This window comes from Oncorhynchus mykiss, chromosome 14 (assembly GCF_013265735.2).
Source record: "Oncorhynchus mykiss isolate Arlee chromosome 14, USDA_OmykA_1.1, whole genome shotgun sequence".
Lineage (NCBI taxonomy): Eukaryota > Metazoa > Chordata > Actinopteri > Salmoniformes > Salmonidae > Oncorhynchus > Oncorhynchus mykiss.
In genome coordinates, this window is record NC_048578.1 from 19405331 (window position 1) to 19427701 (window position 22371).

Sequence of the window (22371 nt, forward strand, 5' to 3'; positions counted from 1 at the left end):
TTCTGACAGACAGGAGACAGAATGTGAGAAAAAGTGAAAGAAGCAGACATTTATTTTCATGCAAATAATGGTTTTAAGTCAATAGTAAAATTAATGAGATGTGGGAAGACAAATAGATAGTCTCTTTAGAAACAACATGGTATAGGATAGACAGAGTATCTACCTACTAGTACGTTTTCTTATTTCAGCTAAACTGTTGCTGAAAAGAACATGACTAATATGAAAGAAACAAGGTCAAGAAGCTCAGCCATTTGCAAGGAGGGAGGAAGACATGCTCTACAAGTGTCTTATTCTCAGCATTTTGTATTTGTGTGTCCTGACTACTGTTCCCTTGCCTTAAGAACATCCAGACCTTGGCCTTTTGTTAAGCATTTCTATGACTATTTAGCTCATTTATGCTAACATTAGCTTGTAATCCATGCTAACAGGCTAACAATGCTAAGAAAGGTAACACAGCTAACATGCACATTTTTACTTTTAGTACACTGTGGGCAGTGTAGCTAACAGAATGAGCTTCCCATAGAAGTGGGACGGCATCACTAGACCTTAATGGACCTAGTTAAGCTCATTCACCCACTGCCCTGCAACTTCCCTCATCCACTTTACATGGGCAGGTGTCAGAGACACAGATAGTGCAGTTAGCCTAAGCTATGGAACTAAGTACTAAGTTGGATGGGGGCCTGTCTCAGCAACATTTCCAGGTTGCTAAATACTTGACAAAGAAACTACTTGGGAGAAAATCTAAATGTGTACTCACAATGGGGTCAATCTGGTCATCACAATAAGAGAAGCACACAAAGTAGTTGCAAAAATATATTATAGCACATGAGGTAAAATCAAAGTAGTGAGATTACACATTTTACACCGATTTCCCAAAAGAATCTCAAGAGCTTTATAGTCCAAGATGGCTTAATCTGTCTCTGGGTAAAGTGATCTGTAGTGTTTTATAGCTGTTGCTATTACATTGTCTGTCAGGGCAGAGGCCTGGGGCAGTGGAGACCCGGCACATGCCAGTCAGCTGAGGGACGATTGTGTCACTTTCCAGAGCTGGTGACAGGGCGCATTGTTGCCATGGGGGACTAGCTGAAGGGGGGAGTATGTGTATACATACATATGTGAATGAGGTGGTTGAATTCAGGAACTTAGGAATGTTGGGGTGGATATTGAATCGTGTGTGTGTGTCATCAACAATGGAAACCAACCCAGCACTGGTCTGAAAGGCACCATTCATAGTAGGAGGTCATCATTTTCGCTCCTCTAGGCCCGTTTGGGTATCTCACCATTGCAGAATTTCAACCAAAAGGATAGCTCCCCCAAGCACAACTGAGTTGGGTTGAGCCTAAAAGCTCATTTGAATCAAATTGGTTTTACAGGCCGACTACACCGCTCGTGTCGCGTGCGTTGCAAAATAAATTTAGACATACATGTTATCCAATTATTGCTCCCACACTGCTCATGCGCGCCAACGATCGTCTGCGTTGCCAAGGAATAAAATAGAAGTTAGTTCTATTTCTGACCCAGATCGCGCTGCAAGTCCTGCCTCTCCCATCTCCTCATTGGTTTGTAGAAGCAGGTACCCACGTACCATCATTGGTTATACCCACGTGGGTGACTGAAAGATGAACGAGTTCAGTGGCGGTAATGCACCTAATTTATGAAAGTCGCCAATCGCAATATAAAGTCAAGAGAAGAAAGATGACTAGAAACGATTCAGGTTGACCGTTTTGTGTGTGGCTTAATTGGCGGAGTAGAGGACCTTGTGCATTTCAGGTAAAATAACAACTCAATGTTTATATCCCAGGACAAATTAGCTAGCAACAGCAAGCTAGCTAGCAAGTGCAAGCTAGCTAGTTAAATTGCCATAAATGTTTAATGCTTTTCGACCTGTCCCCAAATTAATATAACTGGTTCAGGGTTTGGGTTCCGTGTTAGGATCTCCAACGGATAAGGGATGCAACAAGAACAGAAGAGATGTTGTGAATCAAAGGCTTATTGATAGAAGTGTCTAAGACAATACTTTACTAAACCAAAGAACAACTACGCTAGGAGTTGAAATTGGGGTTAGGCATGCAAATAAGCCTGTTGAGCTAATACTGCCTGAACTTTACCCTCTAATGGTCGCCAACCGGTCCATCATGATCACGATCGACGAGTTGATCGCCAAGGCATTCCTCGTTGTTCAAACATTTTTGTAAAAAACCCAACGTTAAAAATGCTAAAAATATAGATGTTTTGCACTGCAGGTGCATTTGAATCAGCAGCCCTAGTGCCAGGAAGGCAAAGTGTTTCTATTTGGAAACATTTCATGTGTGTGAAGGTAAAACCACCTACCCAGCAGGCCCAGAGAGTAAATCAAGTGCACCTACAGGCCTACCGGTGGCCAATCAGATAGCTCAGATAACCATGTCTGCACAGTTTGCTCGAGCAATAGACTGTAAAAAGAATCCTTGAATGCAGAGAAAATCTAAACATGTACTCATAATGGGGTGAATCTGGTCATCACAATAAGTGAAGCACACAAAGTAGCTGTGTGATACTGAGATTTCAAAACTTTTAAAAACCATGACTAGAGAGAGACAACGAATACAGCAAATAACCTGCTGTTTTTATGAGTAAGTTTCTCTTTAAAGTTGTTATTCAGCACTTTTTCAAGCCATAAAATGTGAGTTTTCCCTACCTCCATTTACGCTACATCCAGCACTGCAATGAATGAGTGTAAGCTTGTGGGGTTTTTTTTTATATCGAGGAATATTTAACTTTCTCTGGTCATAGGAGTAACAACATAAATTTGTGCATGAGGCAGAAATAATGCAGTGCGGCTTGAGTTTCGCCATCCGCTGGAAGACTGTTTCCTTTTCTCAGCGGAGGGAAGGAGGGTGGAGGGACGGTGAGTGGGGTGAGAGTCAGCCTCCTCGCTGCTCCCTCCCTCCCTCCCCTCAGACTGACAATCACATGCATTCCATCAGTCCAATAAAAAAGAGCTAATTATTTTGCTCACTCAGCTGTGCGTCACAAGTGATACAACAAATTGTCCATTACCAGTGTGCTCATATACTTAATTTATTCAAATACAATTTCAGAATTGCTACAGAATGTATTAAAATGTGTTAATGTTGCATAGGCGTAATACGTTTTTGAAGTCATGCAAAAAATAAAACATTGAGCGGTAGATCTCGGCTTGCATCTCGACTCAGAAAAGGTTGGTGGCCACTGCTCCAATACTAACAAGACCATTTGTTGGAATCGCACTGGAACCAGTCCTTATGTAGAAACGTATGTCTGTATAACATTATCATATCACTCTGAACACGCTGTCAAAGAGCAGCAGTGAAGGAGACACCTAATTTCCCATTCAAATGTCACCCAATCTCCATAGGAAAAATAGACAGGGCTTCTCCAAAGACACAAAGAGCAATTGGATTATACAGTAAGTGTCAGTGCACTGAGTATGTGTTCTATTGCAGATAATGACACTGTGCAGGTTACTTCAATGTGTGTGTGTGTTTGCCCCACTGCAGACGGAGACACACTGCGCAGGTTCTAGTCCCCCCTCGGCAGTCTAGAAAGAGTCCAGCTCCCATGAGCCTTAGCTCAGTAAACTAAGAGGCCATCTCAGTCTCACTGCCCCAATTAAAATCATACACACAACTGAGAGATCACTCCACCTATCTTCCCATTTGTTTGACTATCCTGTATATATGTCTGTCTGATATAAAGCCTACACTTGACTCATTCGTTTGGAACAATACTGACGACCCCTAAACTGTTGTGTAGGAAAAAAACACAGCGATGCCTGATTCAGAAGTAGGTCTATATTTCTACTCAGCAGCTGGTACACGCCTCAACACTAACTTGAAATGTCCCTTTGTTTATGTGCCCAGAGAAGGAAGCAGCTCACTTTCCTATGATGACAGGCCTATTCTGGGAACAAACCTAACAGGACTTCTGGTGTTGAATAGGAGGAAGAAACATAGATTGGGGCGGGGGGGAACTTTAGTTACATATTGGGATATTATTTTTGACAATATCGAAATATTATTGTTGTGCTATTGGCTGTACCTGCATTAATTAGCTTTTAACACTATTTCCATGACTGAACAAAACTACATTTTCTCGTGGCTCTCTTTTCTCTCTGCAGCAGACACATGGTGAGCAATATGTTTGGAACATCAAATAGCAATACCCAGTATTGAATCGCAATACATATAAAATTGTGGGAATTGCAATACATATCGTATCGGCACTTAAGTATTGTGATGTCCCTCGCAGTTCCCAGTCCTAGAACACCCCGTGGTTCAAAACAAAGTTCTGCTTGATGGAAGAGGGTGCTTTTTCTGTCATGTCTTACAGGAAACTAGAATTCCATCCTGGCTGAAACATTTCCAAAATGTTTGCTGGGATGAGGGTATCATTTAAATCTGTGGCTCAATTTGTGATAAAAAGCGCAATGATTTCTGACAATGTAAAACTTTACTTCAGTACAAAACAAACTATAGTAACAGTAAGAAGCGGACATCAGCAGCTAATACACTGTAACAAGGTCTCTCTACATCCCACAAAGCAATGGTACATAGCAATAGCAGCATGACCAGTAGACTTCACCTCCGTAATCCAGATTAGAATTGAGGATTCAAGTGAAGTGAAGCTAGTGAGGGCAAGACGGAGCATCGCGACTCTCAACCCAAACAATAACAAACTGACTGCTGCCGCTCAGAGGGGAAACGCTTTTAGACAGTGTATAGCTCTGTGGCACCAGGTGTGCCTGCCACTGTAAGGATGGATATGCTAAAGTGTCATGCTGTTATACCTGCCCTGATGGAGATTGAGTGAATGCAGTTGCAGCCCCATCTCCTCTGTGTGTGTGTGCGCGCGCGCGTGTGTGTTTGTCGCACTGCAGATTGACATTCTCCTACTCGCCCTCCCTTCCACAGGGTCCACCTCAGGCATGGGACAGGTATGAATGTGCTCCCCAGCCTGATCATAAAGATCGGCAAAAATGGTATAGAGGACAGGGAAGCGTAGATAACCATTCAGAGAAAAGTAACATACTCACGTGCATACAAACCACATACAAAGAGACACATGCACAGTGGATATCCTAGTGCATATCATACTGCATATCATACAGACAAATGCACAAGCAAAGACAAATACAAAAACACACACAGGGGTGTTTGAACCCATCGGTCAATCCCACCTAGGACGACAGGAGTATGTTTACTAGGCCCAATCCCCCTAGGCCTGAGCTCTCCCCATAGGCACTTGTAGATCAAAGGATTGGGATTAGCAACATAACAATTAACTTCACCATACCCTTTAATTGGCTACGTGGTATTCTCCTATTGCAATTTAGGCAAATTAAGCTAAATTGTACAAAGTTCCCCCCAGAACTAAACAAAATGTTGCATAATGAGGGGAGAAAATGTTGGTCAATGTTGGTCAAAAATAAAATCTCAACATAAGTCTTCCTGCACGATTAAGAAGATCATAGTTGAAGTTTTAGTCATTAGTTTCTTACTTTCAAGGCTTTTATCTTCGTGTGACTGGTCGAGACTGTGCAAGCGTGTGTCGATTGTGCGTGTGTGCAAGTGGAGTGCGTGTTACCTGACGCTGGTGAACTGATTGTTGAGTTTTTGCATAAACAACTTGTTATACAGTACCAGTCAAAAGTTTGGACACACCTACTCATTCCAGGGTAACCAAAAAAGTGTTAAACAAATCAAAATATATTTAAGATTCTTCTAGGTAGCTACCCTTTGTTTTGATGACAGCTTTGCACACTTGCCATTCTCTCAAACAGCTTCATGAGGTAGTCACCTGAAATGTATTTCAATTAACAGGTGTGCCTTGTTAACACTTAAATAGCAGAATGTATGTTCTTCTTAATGCGATTGAGCCAATCAGTTGTGTTGTGACAAGGTAGGGTTGGTATACAAAAGATAGGGCTATCAGTACAGGTGCATCAAAGCTGGGTTCGAAAGACTGAAAAACAGCTTCTATCTCAAGGCCGTCGCTAGCACATAGAGGCTGCTACCTATAGACAGACTTGAAATCACTGGCCACTTTAATAAATGGAACACTAGTCACTTGGATAATGTCTACATATCTTGCATTACCCATCTCATATGTATATACTGTATCCTATACTACTCAACTGTATCTTGTTCAAATTCTATGACATTGCTCATCCATATATTTTTATATTCTTAATTCCATTCCTTTACTAGATTGTGTATTGGGTATGTGTTGTGTAATTGTTAGATATTACTGCACTGTCGGAGCTAGAAGCACAAGCATTTCGCAACACCTGCAATAACACCTGCTAAACATTTGTATGTGACCAGTAAAATTTGATTTGATTTTGGTAAAAGTCCAAATCCATATTATGGCAAGAACAGCTCAAACAAGCAAAGAGTTGAGACATGAAGGTCCGTCAATCAAGAACATTTCAGGAAATCTTCCGCAAGTGTAGTCGCAAAAACAATCAATCTGGCTCTCATGAGGACCACCACAGGAAAGGAAGACCCAGAGTTACCTCTGCTGCAGAGGAAAAGTTCATTGGAGTTACCAGCCTCAGAAATTGCAGCCCAAATAAATGCTTCAGAGTTCAAGTAACAGACACATCTCAACATCAACTGTTCAGGAGGAGACTGCGTGAATCAGGCCTTCATGGTCAATTGCTGCAAAGAAACCACTACTAAAGGACACCAATAAGAAGAAGAGACTTGCTTCGGCCAAAAATACATGCGCAATGGACATTAGACCGGTGGAAATCTGTATTTTGGTCTGATGAGTCCAAATTTCAGATTTTTGGATCCGACCGCTGTGTCTTTGTGAGACGCAGAGCAGGTGAACGGATGATCTCCGCAAGTGTGGTTCCCACCGTGAAGCATGGAGGAGGTGGTGCAATGGAGTGGGGGTGCTTTGCAAGTGACACTGTCAGTGATTTATTTAGAATTCAAGGCACACTTAACCAGAATGGCTACCACATCACTCTGCAGCAATATGCCACCCCATCTGGTTTGCACTTAGTGGGACTATCATTTGTTTTTCACATGACAATGACCCAACACACCTCCAGGCTGTAAGGGCTGTTTGACCAAGAAGCAGAATGATGGAGTGCTGCATCAGATGACCTGGCCACCCGACCTCAACCCAAATGAGATGGTTTTGGATGAGTTGGACCGCAGAGTGAAGGAAAACCAGCCAACAAGTGCTCAGCATATGTGGGAATACCTTCAAGTGTTGGAAAAGCATTTCTAGATGAAGCTGGTTGAAAGAATGCGAATAGTGTGCAAAGCTGTCAAGGCAAAGGGTGGCTACTTTGAAGAATCTAACACTTTATTGGTTCCTACATGATTCCATAAGTGTTATTTCATAGTTGATGTCTTCACTATTAATAGCAAAAATAAAGCAAAACCCTTGAATGAGTATGTGTATCCAAACTTTTGACTGGTACTGTACATGATTTGGAAAATCTATTACATTATTTTGAATAAATCCTATTGTATCTTCATCAAGTACAGTATTTTTGTACTGTACTTCATTTAATTGATAAGAACATTATTGATTGGTTGTTCCACTACCGTAAGGTTTTTCACCAGAAGTGAATAAGCAGAATGTTACGTAATTTGCAGAGAAAATTAATTTTTGTGGGCAATGAAACTTATGTTCTCCCATGAACAGCTGAAAATATCTACAGGAAGGTTGATGTTTTTTTTTTTCATTCTCACACCCACTGACACCCACTGTATGAAAGTTATCTTTAAAACACATTATAATACTCCCTTCATTATTCAATCCATCCAAACCCAAATAGAACTCTAGCCTCTACTCTCGATGCACTTATGGCCATCTGTGAGGTATGGATAGGTGTAGCTAAGCAATATGGCTAATGGCTCCATCTTGACCCCTAACACTTAGTGTAAATGTTGTCATATTGCTTTTCATACACTTATCCCATCCTAGGGCTCGGGGTTGATTTGAGATGTAGAAATCCTTAATCTACTCACTTCCTCTTTCTTAGCAGCTAGTGGTAGGCTTACAGCATGCTTCTGGGTCTTAACTACTCACGCTCATCCACCTAAAGACAACCAGACAAAAAACACTCAACCCTCTCGGAACTCATCACTCCAGTCTATAGGAAGGGGGAAAACAATAAACCCAACATAGGAGGACATCATGTAATGTAGTCGTGGCAGTTATTCCCATTGTCTGGTCTCTTTGTTCTCTGTTTCGTACTTTCCCTACCAGGCAGAGACAGAGTGCTCTCACTAAGTCTGGTCCCCCTCTGCCACTTGCAGATTATACAGTGTTTTCTTCCACTAAACTTCATTAGTATAGTATGCCATGCATCTGTAAGAACAAGTGTCAAAATGTACAGTCGTGGCCAAAAGTTGAGAAGGACAAAAATATTAATTTTTCACAAAGTCTGCTGCCTCAGTTTGTATGATGGCAATTTGCATATACGCCAGAATGTTATGAAGAGTGATCAGATGAATTGCAATTAATTGCAAAGTCCCTCTTTGCCATGCAAATGAACTGAATCCCAAAAAAGCATTTCCACTGTATTTCAGCTGGAGATCACTCTGTCATGCTGATTGAGTTCGAATAACAGACTGGAAGCTTCAAAAAGGTGGTGGTGATTGGAATCATTGTTCTCCTCTGTCAACCATGCTTACCTGCAAGGAAACATGTGCCGTCATCATTGTTTTGCACAAAAAGGGCTTCACAGGCAAGGATATTGCTGCCAGTAAGATTGCACCAAAAAAAAAAAGTTATGGCTTGAATCCCGCTAATGGGACCGATATGACAACAGCCAGTGAAAGTGCAGGGCGCCAAATTCAAAACAACAGAAATCTCAATTAAAATTCCTCAAACATAAAAGTATTTTACACCATTTTAAAGATAAACTTGTTGTTAATCCCACCACAGTGTCTGATTTCAAAAAGGCTTTACGAAGAAAGCATAAACGTTTATGTTAGGTCTGCACCTAGTCACAGAAAAACAGCAATTTTTCCAGCCAAAGAGGAGTCACAAAAAGCATAAATAGAGACAAATTAATCACTAACCTTTGATGATCTTCATCAGATGACACTCATAGGACTTCATGTTACACAATACATGTATGTTTTGTTCGATAAAGTTCATATTTATATAAAAAAAATCTGAGTTTACATTGGCGCATTACGTTCAGTAGTTCCAAAACATCCGTAGATTTTGCAGTTGATTTTTTCTCCACTTAATGCAACCGCTGTCAGATTTCAAAAAAGCACACCATGCAATAATCGGAGTACAGCGCTCAGACAACAAATCAAGCCAGACAGATATCCGCCATGTTGTGGAGTCAACAGAAGTCAGAAAAACATTATAAATATGCAATTACCTTTGATGATCTTCATCAGAATGCACTCCCAGGAATCCCAGTTTCATTGATTTGTTCGATAAAGTCTATCATTTATGTCCAAATACCTCCTTTTTCTTCACGAGTTTAACCCAGTAATCCAAATTCATGACGTGCGAGCAGACGAAAGTCAAAAAGTTCCATTACAGTCCGTAGAAACATGTCAAACGATGTATAGAATCAATCTTTAGGATGTTTTTATCATAAATCTTCAATAATGTTCCAACAGGAGAATTCCTTTTTCTTCAGAAATGCAATGGAACTCAAGCTAACTCTCACGTGAACGCTCTCATGCCACTCTGCCAGACCTCTGACTCAATCCCCTCTCATTCCCCCCCTCCACAGTAGAATCATCAAACAAGGTTCTAAAGACTGATGACATCTAGTGAAAGCCTAAGAAAGTGCAATTTGACACAATAGACACTGTATATTCGATAGGCAAAGAGTTGAAAAACTACAAACCTGGGATTTCCCACTTCCTGGTTGGATTTTTTCTCAGGTTTTTGCCTGCCATATGAGTTCTGTTATACTCACAGACATCATTCAAACAGTTTTAGAAACTTCAGAGTGTTGTCTATCCAAATTCCCTCATAATATGCATATATTAGCAACTGGGCCTGAGTAGCAGGCAGTTTACTCTGGGCACCTTATTCATCCAAGCTACTCAATACTGCCCCCAGCCATAAGAAGTTAAATCAACCATTTATCGGATCATCAAGAACCTCAAGGAGAGCGGTTCAATTGTTGTGAATAAGGCTTCAGGGCGGCCAAGAAAGTTCAGCAAGCACCAGGACCGTCTCCTAAAGTTGATTCAGCTGTGGGATAGGGGCACCACGAGTACAGAGCTTGCTCAGGAATGGCAGCAGGCAGGTGTGAGTGCATCTGCACGCACAGTGAGGCAAAGACTTTTGGAGGATGGCCTGGTGTCAAGAAGGGCAGCAAAGAAGTCACTTCTCTCCAGGAAAAACATCAGGGATAGACTGATATTCTGCAAAAGGTACAGGGATTGGACTGCTGACGACTGGGATAAAGTAATTTTCTCTGATGAATCCCCTTTCCGATTGTTTGGGGCATGGTGATTGTTGCTCTGCACTTTTCATTCATTTAAAACCATGGATCAAATTAAGAAGACAATTGGGGGAACCTTTCCCCTCCATTGTTTTAAGAATCATCTCCATGTTCATCGACCAACAGTGAACCCAAACACAGAACAAATAAAGTGTAATTCCTCAGATTTCCTGATAAATTATTAAATAGTGTATGAGTGGAGCTTCGTGGTGACTTATTTTCAGAAATCAGAGTTTAATTAAGTTAGTAAATCAAATTTTCATTATCAACACAGCCTATAATAACAACCCCACGGTATCACCGCTCTCAGAATATTTGCCTATTACAAACAGTGATATCTTCTGAATGGTATCACCCAATGACAAGTGGATGATATCAGGGCTCCCAACTGGCACAACTGGCACAGCGGTCTAAGGCACTGCCTCTCAGTGCACATCCGGCTGTGTTTGGGAGTCCACTGGGCCAGCACACAATTGGCCCAGCATCGTCCAAGTTTGGCCGGTGTAGGCCGTCATTGTAAATAAGAATTTGTTCTTAACTGACTTACCTAGTTAAATAAAGGTTAAATATAAATATTTTTTTAAATGTGAAAGGCTGAAATGGAATGTGACAATAGAACACACTCACAGTATTGTTGCAGAAGGTAACGCAACATGCACATGCTGAGTGAGAGAAGGGATAAAAGAGAAATGTCAAAACAAAAGCACTGAGCAAGAAAAAAGTATGGTTATTCAAGAGGGAAGAAATATCCAAACATTTCCAACCAGAATACCTGAACCCTCTCTAATTTGCTTGATGTGTACTTGTAACATTGTGTGATTCAATTCATGTCAATCAAACTCAATTTAATATTGATGTTTGTCTAAAGTCAACTAAAATATGTTGACAAAAAATATATCATATCAGCATTTCATTCCCTTATCTACTTTGTGGAAAGTTAGGTGTTTTCATTTGAGCAACCTTGAGATGAGTGATTTCATTCCACCATTCAGTGGGAGGTGTCAAACGGTTGACCAACATAGTCATTGGCTGGGAAAAACCCTGTGACTATAGTTAAATCAGCACAACAATTGTTTATGCCCTCAAAGAGCTGTCTGTCTGGAACTCAGAGTAGACTTAACATTATCATTACCAGTGTCCCTGACAAGGTGCTGGCAGAAAGGAAACTGCAGTCAATTTCAGTTCAAAAACCGCTAAGTTCATCTTATTGAGCAAAAATGGGCAATTGGTAGGCTTACAATCAGAGTGCTAACACGTTTATTTAAGGTATACTCCTTAAGTAGTGAAAGATGAGGATGGCACTGCAGTGGATAGCAGCCATCTTACGGGCTCCTGACCAATTCTGCTAAATTTGTGTGCTTTTTCTTACACTGATCTGAATTTTTTATTTTACATAATGTCTCTGCCATAATTTCCTACGACCAGAAACAGCTTCTGGATATCACAACATCAATCAGTAACCTTGTTCTGCTTTCTCCAGACCAGGCCCTAGTCCCCGAGACTCGAAAGAGGAAGCGGCAGCGAAAAAGAGGCAAGTGAACCGGCACCCTAACGAGACTACGTCGGAGAACAAATAGACCACCATTGCCCTGTGTTCTGTTCGCGAACATGCAATCACTGGGGAAAAAACGAGGACATGGATAAACATCTCGCTGGTTTTTCTATGCATCGCCAAGACTGGACAGCAGACTCGGGTAAGACGAAGGGAGGAGGGGTGGTTCTCTTTGTTAACAACAGCTGGTGTCCGATCTCTAATATTAAGGAAGTCTCAGGTTTTTACATGTCTGAGTTAGAATACGTCATGATAAGCTGCAGACTATACTATTTTTCGTAGCTGTCTATTTACCGCCACAAACCGACGCTGACACTAAGACCGCACTCAATGATCTGCATAAGGTCATAAGAAAACAAATTCAGAGGCAGCATTTCTCATGGCCGGGGATTTTAATGCATGGGAAACTTAAATCAATTTTCTTATTTTTACCAGCATGTCACCTGTGCATCAGTGACAAAACGCTCTAGATAACCTTTATTCCACACACAGAAACACATACAAGGCCCTCCCTCACCCTCCCTTAGGCACATCAGATAATAACTCTATCCTCCTGCTTGCAAACAAAAACTAGAACCGAAAGTACCAACGATGCGCTCAATACTGAAGTGGTCCAATGAAGCGGATGCTAAGCTATAGGTTATGTTCCCGAGATTCATCCAATTACATTGAGGAGTTTACCACATCAGTCACTGGCTTCATTAATAAGTGCCTCGACAACGTTGTCCCCACAAAGACTGTACGTACATACCCCAACCAGAACCCATGTATTACAGGCAACATCCGCACTGAGATAAAGAGCTGCCGCTTTCAAGAAGCGGGACACTAATCTGGACTCTTACAAGAAATAACCTCTGACGAGCCATCAAACAGACAAGGTGTCAATACAGGACTAAGAACGAATCCTACTACACCGGCTTTGATGCTCAAGAGAGTGGCAGGGCCTATAAAGGGAGACCCAGCCGTGAGCTGCCCAGCAACATGGGCCTACCAGACGAGCTAAATGGCTTCTAAGTCCGCTTTGAGGCAAGCAACCCTGAATCATGCATGAGAGCACCAGCTGTTCTGGCTGAGTTTGTGATCTTGCGCTCTGTAGCCAATGTGAGTAAGACTTTTAAACAGGTTAACATTCGCAAGGCCGCGGAGCCTGACAGAATACCAGGACGCGTATTCAGAGCATGCGGTAACCAGCTGGCAAGTGTCTTCACTGACATTTTCAACCTATCCCTGACCCAGTTTGTAATTCCAACTTGTTTCAAGCAGACCACCATAGTCCCCATGCCAAAGAACCCCTAAATGACTATTGAACTAAATTAACTGCCTAAATGACTATAGCCCCATAGCAATCACATTGATAACCATTAAATGCTTTGAAAGACTGGTCATGGCTCACATCAACACCATTATCCCAGAAACCCTGGACCCACTCCAATTTGCACACCACCCCAACAGATACACAGATGATGCAATCTATATTGCACTCCACACTGCCCTCACCCACCTGGACAAAAGGAATACTTATGTATAAACGCTGTTCATTGACTACTGCTCAGCATTCAACACCATAGTCCCCTCCAAGCTCAGGATCTTGGGTCTGAACACCTCCCTCTGCAACTGGATCCTGGACTTCCTGACGGGCCATGGTGAGGGTAGACGGTGAGGGTAGTCATCAACACATCCGTCACGCTGATCATCAACACTGGGTTCCCTCAGGGTTGTGTGCTTTGCCCCCTCATGCACTCCCTGTTCACCCATGACTGAGTGTCTGTAAATGACTCCAACACCATCATCAAGTTTGCTGACCACACATCGGTGGTAGGACTGATTACCGACGGCGATGAGACAGCCTATATGGAGCTCAGAGACCTGGCTGTGTGGTGCCAGGACAACAACCTCTCCCTCAACATCATCAAGAGAAAGGAGCTGATCGTGGACTACAGGAAATGGAGGGACAAGCACGACCCCATTCCCATCGATGGGGCTGTAGTGGAGCGGGTCGAGAGTTCCTTGGTGTCCACTAGAGGTCGACGGATTAATTGGAATGGCCGATTAATTAGGGCCGATTTCAAGTTTTCATAATCGGAAATCGGTATTTTTGGACGCCGATTTCCGATTTTATTATTTTTTTTACCTTTATTTAACTAGGCAAGTAGGTTAAGAACACATTCTTGTTTTCAATAACGGCCTAGGAACGGTGGGTTAACTGCCTTGTTCAGGGGCAGAACGACAGATTTTCACTTTGTCAGCTCAGGGGACCCAATCTTGCAACCGTACAGTTAACTAGTCCAAAGCTCTAACTATTGAACTTCACGAGGAGCCTGCCTGTTACGCGAATGCAGTAGAAGCCAAGGTAAAATTGCTAGCTAGCATTAAACTTATCTTATAAAAAACAATCAATCATAATCACTGGTTATAACTACTACAGTTTAGCAGGCAATATTAACCAGGTGAAATTGTGTAATTTCTCTTGCGTTCATTGCACGCAGAGTCTGGGTATATGCAACAATTTTGGCTGCCTAGCTCATTGCGAACTAATTTGCCAGAATTTTACGTAATTATGACATAACATTGAATGTTGTGCAATGTAACAAGAATATTTAGACTTAGGGATGCCACCCGTTAGATAAAATACCGAACTGTTCCGTTTATCACTGAAATAGACGTTTTGTTTTCGAAATGATAGTTTCCGGATTAGACCATATTCATGACCAAAGGCTCGTATTTCTGTGTGTTATTATGTTATAATTAAGTCTGATTTGATAGAGCAGTCTGACTGAGCAGCAGCAGGCCCGTAATCATTCATTCAAACAGCACTTTCGTGCGTTTTGCCAGCAGCTCTTCGCAAGCACACTGCTGTTTATGACTTCAAGCCTATCAGCCTAATGGCTGGTGTAACCAATGTGAAATGGCTAGCTAGTTAGCTGGGTGTGCGCTAATACCGTTTCAAACGTCACTCGCTTTTAGATTTGTAGTAGTTGCGCTGCAAGGGCCGCGGCTTTTGTGAAGCGATGGGTAACGCTGCTTCGAGTGTGGCTGTTGTCGATGTGTTCCTGGTTCGAGCCCAGGTAGGGGCGAGGAGAGGGACGGAAGCTATACTGTTACACTGGCAATACTATAGTGCCTATAAGAACATCCAATAGTCAAAGGTTAATGAAATACAAAATGGTATAGAGGGAAATAGTCCTTTAATTCCTATAATAAATACAACCTAAAACCTCTTACCTTGGAATATTGAAGTCTCATGTTAAAAGGAACCACCAACTTTCATATGTTCTGAGCAAGGAACTTAAACGTTAGCTTTTTTCCATGGCACATATTGCATATTGTACTTTTACTTTCTTCTCCAACACTTTGTTTTTGCATTATTGAAACCAAATTGAACGTTTCATTATTTATTTGAGGATAAATTGATTTTATTAATGTTTTATATTAAGTTAAAATAAGTGTTCATTCAGTATTGTTGTCATTGCCATTATTACAAATAAATAAATAAATGTCGGCCGATTAAATCGGTACCGGCTTTTTTGGTCCTCCAATAATCGGTATCGGCGTTAAAATCATAAAATCGGTCGACCTCTGGTGTCCACAGCACTAAAGAATTAACATGGTCCACACACACCCACACAGTTGTAAAGAGTGCCCCTCAGGAAACTGAAAAGATTTGGCATAGGCCTTCTGATCCTCAAAAAGTTCTACAGCTGCACCATTGAGAGCATCTTGACTGGCTGCATCACTGCTTAGTACAGAAACTGCAAAGCACTCGACCGCAAAGTGCTTCAGACGGTGGTGAGTACAGCCCAGTACATCACTGGGGCCGAGCTCCCTGCCATCCAGGACTTCTATAACAGGCAGTGTCAGGGGAAGCTAATCAAATGGCTACCCAGACTACCAGCATTGACGCTTTTTAAACTAACTCTTGCACTAACTCTATGCACACACACTGGTCTCTACTGACACACGCCCATACACATACTTACACCCCAACACACACACATATACTCAAGCCACACACGCTGCTGCTGCTGCTGCTACTGCTCCCCATACGCTGCTGCTACTGCTCTGTCTATTATCTATCCTGTTGCCTTGTCACTTTACCCCTACCTATATGTACATAGCTACCTCAATTACATCATACCCCTGGGACACATCGACTCAGTACTGGTACTCCCTGTATAGAACCATGTTATGTTCTACTCCCTGTATATAGCCATGTTATGTTCTACTCCCTGTATATAGCCATGTTATGTTCTACTCCCTGTATATAGCCATGTTATGTTCTACTCCCTGTATATAGCCATGTTATGTTCTACTCCCTGTATATAGCCATGTTATGTTCTACTCCCTGTATATAGCCATGTTATGTTCTACTCCCTGTATATAGCCATGTTATGTTCTACTCCCTGTATATAGCCATGTTATGTTCTACTCCCTGTATATAGCCATGTTATGTTCTACTCCCTGTATATAGCCATGTTATGTTCTACTCCCTGTATATAGCCATGTTATGTTCTACTCCCTGTATATAGCCATGCTATGTTCTACTCCCTGTATATAGCCATGCTATGTTCTACTCCCTGTATATAGCCATGCTATGTTCTACTCCCTGTATATAGCCATGCTATGTTCTACTCCCTGTATATAACCATGTTATGTTCTACTCCCTGTATATAGCCATGCTATGTTCTACTCCCTGTATATAACCATGTTATGTTCTATTCCCTGTATATAGCCATGTTATGTTCTACTCCCTGTATATAGCCATGTTATGTTCTACTCCCTGTATATAGCCATGTTATGTTCTACTCCCTGTATATAGCCATGTTATGTTCTACTCCCTGTATATAGCCATGTTATGTTCTACTCCCTGTATATAGCCATGCTATGTTCTACTCCCTGTATATAGCCATGTTATGTTCTACTCCCTGTATATAGCCATGTTATGTTCTACTCCCTGTATATAGCCATGTTATGTTCTACTCCCTGTATATAACCATGTTATGTTCTATTCCCTGTATATAGCCATGCTATGTTCTACTCCCTGTATATAGCCATGTTATGTTCTACTCCCTGTATACAGCCATGTTATGTTCTACTCCCTGTATATAGCCATGTTATGTTCTACTCCCTGTATATAGCCATGTTATGTTCTACTCCCTGTATATAGCCATGTTATGTTCTACTCCCTGTATATAGCCATGTTATGTTCTACTCCTTGTATATAGCCATGTTATTTGTACTCTTTATTATTATTTGTTATCCACTGTGAATGTATTCCTCGTGACACTATTTTTATTTTATCTTTAACTCTGCATTGTTGGAAAATTACCCGTAAGTAAGCATTTCGCTGTTAGTCTATAACTGTTGTTTACGAAGCATGTGACAAATAAAATGTTATTTGGTTTAGTTTAGAACAGGGGTATCCAACCATTTCTAGCATGAGAGCTACTTTGAAAAAATGTAACGTGGCGGGCTACTCATGTTTTTCTAACTTTCAAATAGGCAGAATCTTCTCTTCTCCCCTGCAACTCTTTCCCAGGTCATTAATGTAAAAGAGAAAGTACGGCGCTAGGTTCTGCCAACATAACTGGTAAAATAATGGTTAATAAACAACTACGGGGGGCCTACAAAATCTGTAATTTTTTCTCCCCAAAATCTGTTTTATATTTTCCCAAATTATGTTCTCAGTCATACTTTTTTTGGCTATAGATTTTTTGTTTCTCACGCTTAAAATTATGATTGTTCATATAGAAACAACATTGGATGTTCTGAGTCCATGCAAAGTTGAAATCACATCAGAAGAAATTTTATTTTAGGTCTGGGTGAAAATGAAAAAAATAAAATAAAATGCAGAATTTAATTACCCCTTTTTTTACTTTTTAAAAATGATTGAACTTTTATTTTACACTGAACAACATACATAAACATTACTTGAATTGCGCATCTGGCCCTTTAATTGCGCATCTAACAATTGAGGAATATGCTTCTAATGTGCCGGTCTAGCAATGATTCTGTACTGCTGCTGCTCATTTCAAAGCTAAGTTCACAAATAACATAATAGATACAAATGATGTACTTACTCATGATAAACTTCTGCCAGGTAAGGCAACTTTGGCGCAGACAGAGGGCTGCCTCGCTTCTAGCTCTTAGGAAACTTTGCAGTATTTTGGTTTTTTTATGTATTATTTCTTACATTGTTAGCCCAGAAAATGTTGTGTTATTATATACAGCCGGAAAGAACTATTGGACATCAGAGCGGCGGTAACTCAGCACTACCAGCATTATGACCAGGAATACGACTTTCCCGAAGCGGGGATCCTTTGTTCGCACCACCCAGGGCAATTGAACCGATTCAAGAGGCCGACCCAAAACAAGGAGAGGTACATGGTAACTGAACTATTCTTCCCAGAGAGACATCAAGGATTGTAATATACTCGGTTTCACAGAAACATGGCTCTCTCGGTATATACTGTCGGAGTCTGTCCTGCCACCTGGATTCTCAGTTAGTCGTGCCGACAGGAATAAACATCTCTCCGGGAAGAAGAAGGGCAGGGGTGTATGTTTCATGATTAACGACTCATGGTATAATTGTGATAACATACAGGAACCCGAGTCCTTTTGTTCACCCAACCTAGAATACCTCAAAATGCAGACCGTATTATCTCCTAAGGTAATTTTCTTCAGTTATAGTCACAGCTGTGTATATCCCCCCTCAAGCCGATACCATGACGGCCCTCAAAGAACCATATATCCTCAGGCTGCATTCATTGTAGCTGGGGATTTTAACAAAGCAAATTTGAGGAAAAGGCTGCCTAAATTCTATCAGCATATCGTCTGTAGTACTCGTGCTGCTAAAACACTCGACCACTGTTACTCCAACTTCCGGGATGCATACAAGGCCCTCCCACGCCCTCCTTTCGGAAAATCTGACCACGACTCCATTTTGATCCTCCCTTCCTATAGGCAGAAACTCAAACAGGAAGTACCTGTGCTAAAGATTATTCAATGCTGGTCTGAACAATCAGAATCCACACTAAGATTGTTTTGATCACGAGGACAGGGATATTTTCCGGGCAGCTTCCGAGAATAATATTGACGAATACCCTGAGACGGTTACTGACTTTATCCGAAAGCGTACAGGAGATGTTGTACCCACTGTGACTTTTAAAACCTTCCCTAACCAGAAACCGTGGCTAAATGGCAGCATTCGCGCAAAACTGAAAGCGCAAACCACCGCATTTAACCATGGCAAGGTGACTGGGAATATGGCAGAATACAAACAGTATAGTTATTCCCTCCGCAAGGCAAACAAACAGGCAAAATGTCAGTATAGAGACAAAGTGGAGTCGCAATTCAACGGCTCAGACATGAGACGTATGTGGCAGGGTCTACACACAATCACGGACTACAAAAGGATAACCAGCTACGTCGCGGACACCGACGTCTTGCACCTGGACAAGCAAAACATGTTCTTTGCCCGCTTTGCAGTGCCACTGACGCGGCCTGCTAAAAAAGGACTGTGGGCTCTCCTTCTCCGTAGCCGATGTGAGAAAGACATTTAAACATGTTAACCCTCGCAAGGCTGCTCGCCCAGACGGCCTTCCTAGCCACGTCCTCAGAACATGCGCAGACCAGCTGGCTGGTGTGTTTACGGACATATTCAATCTCTCTCTCTCCCAGTCTGCTGTCCCCACATGCTTCAAGATGGCCACCATTGTTCATGTACCCAAGAATGAAAAAGTAACTGAACTATATGACTATCGCCCCATAGCACTCACTTCTGTCATCATGAAGTGCTTTGAGAGACTAGTCAAGGATCATATCACCTCCACCTTACCGGTCACCCTAGACCCACTTCAATTTGCAATCGCCATCACACTGCCCTATCCCATCTGGACAAGAGGAATACCTATGTAAGAATACTGTTCATTGACTATAGCTCAGCATTCAAAACCATAGTACCCTCTATAAGCTCATCATTTTAAGCTTGAGGCCACGGGTCTGAACCCCACCCTGTGCAATTGGGTCCTGGACTTCCTGATGGGCCGCCCCCAGGTGGTGGGAAACAACACCTCCACTTCGCTGATCCTCAACACTGGGGCTCCACAAGGGTGCATGGAAATCAGTGTCTTTGTTAGAAAACTATGTACATATGTGAATATTGGCATATTTTGTTTCTCATTTTATATTATGTTTGAGAGAAAAAAAACGGAATTGTGCTTTTTAAAATAAATTATTTTTAGATTGTACTCTCCTGTACACCCATAACTGCGTGGCCAAGCACACCTCCAACTCAATCATCAAGTTTTCAGACGACACAACAGTAGTAGGCTTGACTACCAATGATGAGACAGCCTACAGGGAGGAGGTGAGGGATCTGGGAGTGTGGTGCCAGGAAAATAACCTCTCACTCAATGTCAACAAAACAAAGGAAATGATAGTGGACTTCAGGAAACAGCAGAGGGAGCATCCCCCTACCCACGTCGATGGGACAGCAGTGAAGAAGGTGGAAAGTTAAGTTCTTTGGCGTACACATCACTGAAATGGTCCACCCACACAGACAGTGTGGTGAAGAAGGTGCAACAGCACCTCTAAATTTCGCTTGTCACATAATACCCTCACAAACTTTTACAGATGCACAATTGAGAGCCTCCTGTCAGGCTGTATCGCCACCTGGTATGGCAACTGCACCTCCCACAACCGCAGTGCTCTCCAGAGGGTGGTGCGGTCTACACAAAGCATCACCGGAGGACAACTACCTGCCCTCCAGGACACCTACAGCACCCAATGTCACAGGAAGGCCAAAAAGACCATAAAGGACAACAACCACCTGAGCCACTGCCTGTTCACCCAGCTATCATCCAGAAGGCGAGTTCAGTGCAGGTGCATCAAAACTGGGACCGAGAGACTGAGAAACAGCTTCTGAAGGCCATCAGATTGTTAAATAGCCATCACTAGCACAGAGAGGATGCTGCCTATATACACAGACTTGAAATCATTGGTCACTTTAATAAATGGAACACTAGTCACTTTAATAATGTCACTTTAATAATGTTTACATCTCATACTACTATATCTTAGTCTATTCCACTCTGACATTGCTCGTCCATATATCTTAATTCCATTCCTTTACTTAGATTTGTGTGTTTTTTGGTATATGTTTTGAAATTGTTAGATATTGCTGCACTGTCGGAACTAGAAGCACAAGCATTTCGCTACACCCGCAATAACATCTGCTAGACACATGTATGTCACCAATAATATTTGATTTGATTAGTTAACATTTAATTGAGAAGGTTTTGAGGAAAGTATTTCTGTCAATCCACAAGAAGGTTATCACAACCGGCTACACACTGAGTGAGAAACATGCGCACCACACATACAGACAGGAACACTATTGCTGGAAATTTACTTGCAGATATTGTGTTAGGTTTGGCTTTTTAAGCCAATAGTGGCTAACCAGGGGTGAGAAAATGTCAATGCTGTGTTGATTAGATAGTAGCTGGTAGCTTGAGGTGTCTGATAATTGTGAGATTTGTTAATGACAGCTTGTGGTGGAACACGTGAAAATTGCATGTACAGTGCCTTCCGGAAGTATTCCGACCCCTCAACTTTTTTCACATTTTGTTATGTTACTGCCTTATTCTAAAATATATTAAACAAAACATTTTTCTCAGCAATCTACACACAATACTCCATAATGACAAAGTGAAAACTGGTTCAGACATTTTTGCAAAGGTATTACAAATAAAAAAAACAGAAATACCTTAGTTACATAAGTGTTCAGAACCTTTGCTATGAGACTCGAAATTGAGCTCAGGTGCATCCTGTTTCTATTGATCATTCTTGAGAGGTTTCTACAACTTGGAGTCTGCCTGTGGTAAATTAAATTGATTGGACATGATTTGGAAAAGCACACCTGTCTATATACAGTCCCACAGTTGACAGTGCATGTCAGAGCAAAAATCAAGCAACGAGGTTGATAAAGGTTTATAAATCTGCATTAAACAGTTAATACATTGGTTGGAATTGTGTTCCATCAAGTATACTGTAATGTACAGTGTTACTGTCAGAGCAATCCAAGGCCTAACACTCAGAAACGGCTAAGAAATATACTCATGGCTGAGAAATTAAGCCTAGAAATTAAGCCTTCTTAATTTACCTGATAATAATGGGCTTAGCTCAGGTTTGTATCCTTCAAAACCAGTGATCTGTATCAACTCAATGCCCCCAAGGGGACCCAGTGACAGACACCAGGTGTATGTGGGTAAGGTGAGCAGTCCCCTTGAGAGGACAGAGAACGACCTGTCCAACTGTTGTTTCTCTCATTCAACTGTGTGGCTCATTATCA

General features: G+C 41.7%; 1 protein-coding gene across 7 annotated transcripts in view; it reads right to left on the reverse strand.

Annotated features, from left to right (window-relative positions):
* limch1b (LIM and calponin homology domains 1b) overlaps positions 1 to 22371 on the reverse strand; it is a 145848-nt gene that overhangs the window by 122133 nt on the left and 1344 nt on the right. The gene's annotated exons all lie outside the window — the stretch shown is intronic.